Source organism: Herpailurus yagouaroundi, unplaced genomic scaffold (genome assembly GCF_014898765.1).
Source record: "Herpailurus yagouaroundi ecotype Mexico unplaced genomic scaffold, PumYag 28, whole genome shotgun sequence".
Classification (NCBI taxonomy): domain Eukaryota; kingdom Metazoa; phylum Chordata; class Mammalia; order Carnivora; family Felidae; genus Herpailurus; species Herpailurus yagouaroundi.
This window is the reverse complement of record NW_024412376.1, coordinates 130829096-130836359: the sequence shown is the minus strand read 5'-3', so window position 1 is coordinate 130836359 and position 7264 is coordinate 130829096. Positions and strand designations below refer to the sequence as shown.

General features: G+C 38.4%; 1 pseudogene; it reads left to right on the top strand.

Moving 5' to 3' along the window:
• The first annotated feature begins 2305 nt into the window (after nt 1-2305).
• LOC121032880 (adenosylhomocysteinase-like) lies at nt 2306-3728 on the top strand (annotated as a pseudogene).
• Nucleotides 3729-7264: the final 3536 nt, after the last annotated feature.

The window sequence follows — 7264 nt, the reverse complement described above, 5'->3', positions numbered from 1 at the left end:
AGGCTGGGGCTCTGCTCTGAGGCACCATCTGTTCTTCTGATTTGGGAAATGATTTAAGGGATTTGCAGTATTCCATTTCATCATGTGTAAAAAGCCAACTTGACAGTTCTTTTTTAACCCATGACCAATATATTCCTTGAAGACATACAGTTTCAGTTGAAAGGCAAGACAGGGAAACAGCTCAATAAGGTTAATTCTGGAAGAAAAGAAAATCTTACTTCAAAATGAAACTACACTTGCAAAAATGTTGTCATAATTTTCTGTCTCTTCAATTAAATATATTTGCCTAATTGAAGGAAGGGACTTTTTTTTCCTTAAAGTTGAAATATCCATTATATCTAAAGAGAAGGTGTGACTGCTTCAAATGCAATATTCTGTTTGTACATCAAACATAGCTTCTGAAAAGTTAATAAAGGCATGTTTTGGATTCATAAGCATGATAGATGTATATGCTTTTTACAATGAAAACATTTTGTGAAGAATTATGTCTTCAGTCTGCCCTACTGTAAATTGGAGTATGGGGAATTTACAATGAATTTGAAAAATGCAGGTCTGCTTTATTTTACCTTTTCCCTAACTTATGTGGGAAATTGAGGCAATATAAAATAAGTATACTTACATCTAAAAATAGCTGAATCTCAATTGAATTGGTATAATTTGAGATTTATCCAATGAATATGGGCAGAACAAATAGATGTTTTTGATAGGAGGAGTTAAAGTATTGCTTGGAGCCCTTGCTGCTTAGGTCTTTTGGTATAGCCACTGTATTGTAGGTGGGAAGAAAAGGTTTGACTTTTTTATCTCTTCCATGGCAGGGTTGGGAAGTGGAGTAGAATAAAAGAATGAATGTGATTTAAGATGTTTAAAGGGATTGACTCCAATAAGTTAATTCTTAATTGTTAATCACTTTCTTCTTTCTACAAAATGGAAAAATAATTTGCATGTTAGTGCACATCATATTCCCTTTTTTTTATTTTTTAAGATTTATTTATTTTTGAGAGAGAGAATGCAAGTGGGGGAAGGGCAGAGAGAGAGAGAGAGAGAGAGAGAGAGAGAGAATCCGAAGCAGGCTCCAGCCTCCGAGCTGTTAGCACAGAGTCCAATGAGGGGCTTGAACTCACAAACTGTGAGACCATGACCCAAGCTGAAGTCAGACGCTTAACTGACTGAGCCACCCAGGCAACCCAGTGCACATCATATTCCTTAAATTTGAAGTTCTTTAAACCAACAACGCACAGAGAGAGATGTTGTTTATTTATTCTAAGGACCTAGAAATGAGACAGCTTAATGATGGTGTTTAAACAATCACCAGCTAGTCAGTTTTAAATATGCTTCCTTCCACAGTGTTCTTTATTCTGTAAATTAAATGGTAAACATACTCAGTTTACCCATATTTATTAAGTAACTACCGTGTGCCACACATGGTGCTCAATACTACTTATATATGAAATAACTATGATGTAACAACACTCACTTAATGGAGTTTTTAGTCTCATTTGGAATAAAAATACTGAAAATTTCAGGTAAGTAATTATCCCATATTTTTAAAATCTCCATTTTTTATCTTAATGAATTTTCCTGCTGTATGCTATACATCTTTCTCCCTTTCTTTTACAGCCCTACTGAAGAATAATTGAAATATAATAAAGAATAAAGTTTACAAATATGTTAAGTTTCAAAATGTGTGTATACTGTGACACCATCACACAGTCAAGATAATGAACATATTCTCTATCCCCCAAAGTCTTCTCTTTTATCATCCCTCCTCTTATTTATTTCCAGCCCGCTCCCCAGCCCCAGGCACCTACTGATATTTCTCTCACTGTATTCTAGTTTATACTTCCAAGAACTTTATACAATTCTAGTATGCATTCTTTCTTGTATGGTTTCTTTCATTCAACGTAATTATTTTGAGACTTATCTATTTTATCACATGTATTAATAGTTCATTTGGTTTCATTGCTGTGTAGTATTGCAGTGTGTGGATTGCAGTTTGTTCATCCATTCATCTGTGGATGGCCATTTTTGTTGCTTCCAGCTTTTGATCATGATTATGAACAAAGTGTTCATGTGCACAATTCTTTGTGTGGATATACGACCTCATTTTCTTGGGTTAATAAGGAATGGCTGGTTCATATGATAGGTTTAGGTACGCATTTTTAAGAAATTGTCAAACTTGCCTCGCCCAGTATTGTCTACTCTGTGCCTTTCCCCTTTGCCCATGTTCATCATTCCATGTGCCACCAGCGTGTTGGAGAAATTTATCTACAAAGTTGTTACATCAATCTGGCTTCCTAGGGGACGCAAGGCCCTGGACATCATGGGGAATGAGATGTTGGGCCTGATGTGCATGCAGGAGATGTACTCAGTCTTCAAACCACTGAAGGGTTCCCGCATCACTGCCTGCTTACACATGACCATGGAGATAGCGGTCCTCATTGAGACCCTTGTAGCTCGAGGTTCTGAGGTGCAGTCGCTTAGCTGCAACATCTTCTCTACCCAGTTACCATGCAGTGACTGCTGTTCTAACCTGGCATCTCAGTGTACTCCAGGAAGGGTGACACAGATGAGGAGTACCTCTGGTACATTGAGCATATGCTATACTTCAAGGATGTACTTTCTCTCAACATGATTCTGGATGACAGAAGTGACCTCACCAACCTTATTCACATCCACAGCTCCTGCCAGGCATCTAAGGCATTTCTGAAGAGACCACAAGGGGGTCCACAATCAATACAAGATGACAGCCAATGGGATCTGGAAGGTGCCTGCAATCAATGTCAATGACTCTGTCACCAAGAACAAATTTGACAACCTATATGGCTGCCAGGAGTCTCTCATAACAGCTTCAAGCAGGCTATAGACATGATGACTGCAGGCAAGGTGGCAGTGGTAGTTGGCTATGGCGATGTGGGCAAAGGCTGTGCCCAGGCCATGAGATATTTCTGGGCCTGTGTCATCATTATGGAGATTGATCCATTAATGCACTTCAGGCTGCCATGGAGAGTTTTGAGGTGACCACTATGGATGAGGCCTGTCAGGAGGGAAACATTTGTCATCACCAAGGGATGTATTGACATCATCCTCAGCTGACACTTTGAGCAGATGAAAGATGATTCCATCATGTCTGACATTAGACACTTTGATGTAGAGATTGACGTCAGGTGGCTGAATGAAAACACTGTGGAGAAAGTGAACATCAAACCCCAAGTGGACCGCTACTGGCTGAACAATGGGCTCTGTATCAGCCTTTTGGCCAAGGGCCAGCTGGTCAACCTGTGCTATGCAATGGGCCATCCCAGTTTTGTGATGAGCAACTCATTCACTAACCAGGTATTGGTGCAGATAGAGCTTTGGCCCCACCCAGACAAGTACTCTATCAAGGTCCACTTCCTGCCCAAGAAGCTACATGAAGCAATGGCTGAAGCCCAGTGGGTAAGCCGAATGGGAAGCTGACCAAACTGAGTGAGAAGCAGGTCCAGGACCTGGCCATGTCCTATTAGGGCCCCTCTAAGCCTGATCATTACCGCCACTGAAAACCAGGCCTGTTGTTTGTGTTTTAGCTGCTGGCCTTGCTAAGGTCCCACCTCTCTTCTCCAAGAGCAATTGACACCGACTTTGAGGCAGGTTTGCTAATGTCCCCTGTTGTCCCCCCTACCCCACTCCCAGGCTAGTCACTCAGTCTTTAGCCTCTGCTGCATCCCTCATACTGTTCCATGTGTAGCAGGAGGAATTGAGAAGCCACTCCTCAAGCCCTGGTCATGGTATAGATACACAGGAGACACCCACAGGGAAACATGAGCTCAAGGGTTTTGAAATTGCTCACTCAGTCAGTCCTTACTTAGATTGGAGGTCAGCAGTGGTGGTCATAAAGCCCATACAATTTACCATCTACACCCTCCCTTGGTCTATGGACTTTATACCTATGTTCTTAGTTTACTGATTCACTGTTTCTTCAGCACATGGCAGATGAGCATGAACTATAATCAAGGGCAGGGAGGAATTATTGGGAGTTTGAATGCTCCTGAGAGCTTGGCTTAGTGCTGAACATTTTCTTGTTTAAGATATTTCTCAGAACAATGAAGTTAGTACTTTCCCTATGTTACAAGGGTTAGAATATACTGTTAAAGGACAACCAAAAAAGGACAAGGGAAGTGACAGCCAGAGGTTGAGAGGGTCCAGATAATCATAAAAGCAGGCATAGATCTGCTACCATTTGTAACATGATGGTTCCTATCACTACCCTGAATTGAAAAGATTCATTTGGTTTATAATGTTTATAATGTTAAAAGAGAGCTGGAAGAGGCTGAATGGGTGGCTCAGTTGGTTGAGTGTCCGACTCTTGATTATGGCTCAGGTCGTGATCCCAGGGTTGTAGGATCAAGCCCCATGTTAGGCTCTGTGCTGAGTGTGGAGTCTGCTTGAGATTCTTTCTCTCTCTCCCTCTGTCCCTCTCCCCTGCTTGTGCTCTCTCCATCTCTCTCTAAAAACAAAACAAAACAAAATAAAATAAAATAAAATAAAATAAAATAAAATAAAATAAAATAAAATAGGGCAGGAAGGTAAGTAAATAAAAATTTTGGTGCCAAAAGAAAGGAAAGAAACAAATTGCCAAACTTTTCTAGATTTGTTGATCATTTCCCATTTCTACTAGAAGCATATAAACATTCTGGTTGCTCCATATTACTAACAAAACTTAGTATGGCTATTATTTTAAAATATTAGACATCTGAATGGTTTGAATGATATCTCATTGAGGTTTTAATTTGCATATACTTTATGACTAATGTTGTGGGCAGTTTTTTGTGTGCCTATTTCTACGTGTCCATCCATATATCTTTTTGTCTAATTCAAATATTTTTCCCAGTTTAAAAATTTTTGTTGTATGTTTACTTATTACTGAGGTTTGAAGATTCTTTACATTTTCTGGATATAAATCTTTTATCAACTATGTCATTTTCGAATAATTTCTTCTAGTCTTTGGTCTTTATTCTGTTAGTATCTTTCAAAGACAAGAAGTTATTCATTCTGGTGATGACCAATTTATTATTATTTTTTTTCTATATGGAAAGTGTTTGTCTAATCCAGTATCAGAAATATTTTCTCTTATGTTTTCTTATGGAAGTGTTATTGTTTTAGTTTTTACTGTTAGACCTATGTTCTATTAAATTTAATTTTTGTATATGGTATTAGCTGTAGATTGAAATAATGATTATTTTTTAAATGCACATATGTGTCATCTATTGAGTGTTATCTTTTGTACATGTTGTGAGCTATAGATTGAAATAATTCTTCTTTTTTAACAAATAAATACATGCCATTTGCCTTTCCCCACAGAATTGTCTTTGCCTCTTTTCTGTACTCTATTCTTTTCTATTGAACTCTTGTCTATATTGAAACCAATACTATGCTGATTTGGCTATTGTAGCTTTATTATAATTGATGCCAGCGACATCAGTTAGTCCTTCAATTTTTTAGGAATTAATTTTTTATTAAGACTTTATTTTTTTATTTTTTTTATTTTTTTAAAAAAAAAATTTTTTTTTTCAACGTTTATTTATTTTTGGGACAGAGAGAGACAGAGCATGAACGGGAGAGGGGCAGAGAGAGAGGGAGACACAGAATCGGAAACAGGCTCCAGGCTCCGAGCCATCAGCCCAGAGCCTGACGCGGGGCTGGAACTCCCGGACCGCGAGATCGTGACCTGGCTGAAGTCGGATGCTCAACCGACTGCGCCACCCAGGCGCCCCATGACTTTATTTTTTTAGAGCAGTTTTCAATTCACAGCAAAACTGAGAGGAAGGTGCAGAGAGTTCCCATATACCCCAGCCCCCACATATCCACAGCAGAGTGGAATATCAACATTCCCTAGCAGAGTGTTCCTTTTGTTAAAACTGATGAACCTACGGGGCACCTGGTCAGACTTCAGCTCAGGTCATGAACTCAGAGGTCTGTGAGTTCAGCCCCGCATCAGCCTCTGTGCTGACAGCTAAGAGCCTGGGGCCTGCTTCAGATTCTGTGTCTCCCTCTTTCTCTGTCCTTCCCCTGCTCACACTCTGTCTCTCAAAAATAAATAAACATTAAAAATTTTTTTTAAAAAAACCTGATGAACCTACATTGATATGTCATAACCACTCAGTGTCTATATAGTTTACATTAGGATTCACTCTTGGTGTTGTACCTTCTATGTGTTTAAATACATATATAATGACATACATCCATCATTATGATATCATATAGAGTATTTTCACTACCTTAAAAATACATGTTCAGCCTATTCATCCTTCCCTGGACCCAACCCCTGGCAACCACTAATGATTTTACTCTCTCCAAAGTTTTGCCTTTTTCAAAATGATATTTGGTTAGACTCATATAGTACGTAGCCTTTTCATATTGGCTTCTTCCACTTAGCAATATGCTTTTAAGTTCCATCCACGTCTTTTCATGGCATAATAACTCTTCTTTTTAGTGCTAATATACTGTTCTATATTTATTTATCCATTTAGCTACCAAAGGACATCTTTGTTAGTTCCAAATTTGGCAATTTTAAATGAAGTTTCTATAAACATCCCCGTGCTGGTTTTTGAGTGGATGTAAGTTTTGAACTTCCTTGGGTAAATACCAAAGAGTGCTATTGCTGGATTGTATGGTATGAATTTGTTTAGTTTTGTAAGAAATCCCCATGCTGTCTTCTAAGGTGGCTATAGCATTTTGCATTCCTGTCGGCAATGAATGAGTGTTCCTATTGTTTCACGTCCTTGTCAGCATTTGGTGTTGTCAGTGCTCCAGATTTGAGCCATTCTAATAGGTGTGCACTGGCAACTCATTATTGTTTAAATTTGCATTTCTTAGATGACATATGATCTGGAGCATCTTTTGGCATGTTTATTTGCCATCTGTGTATCTTGTTTGTTGAAGTATCTGTGAAAGTTTTGGGCCCATGTTTAAATTGGATTGTTTTCTTACTGTTGAATTTGAAGAATATTTGTATATTTTGGAGAATAGTCCTTTATTAAGTATGTCTTTTGCAAATATTTCTCCCATTATGTCCAGCATGTGGCTTGATTCTCATTTTCTTGACATTGCTTTTTGTAGAGCAAAAGTGTTTAATTTTAGAGAAGTCCAGCTTATTATTTCTGTCATGAATTGTGCTTTTGGTGTTGTATCTAAAAAGTCATTGCCATGCCAAGGTCATCTAGGTTTTCTCCTATGTTATCTTCTAGGAGGTATTTTTTAAGTTTATTTATTCATTCATTCATTCATT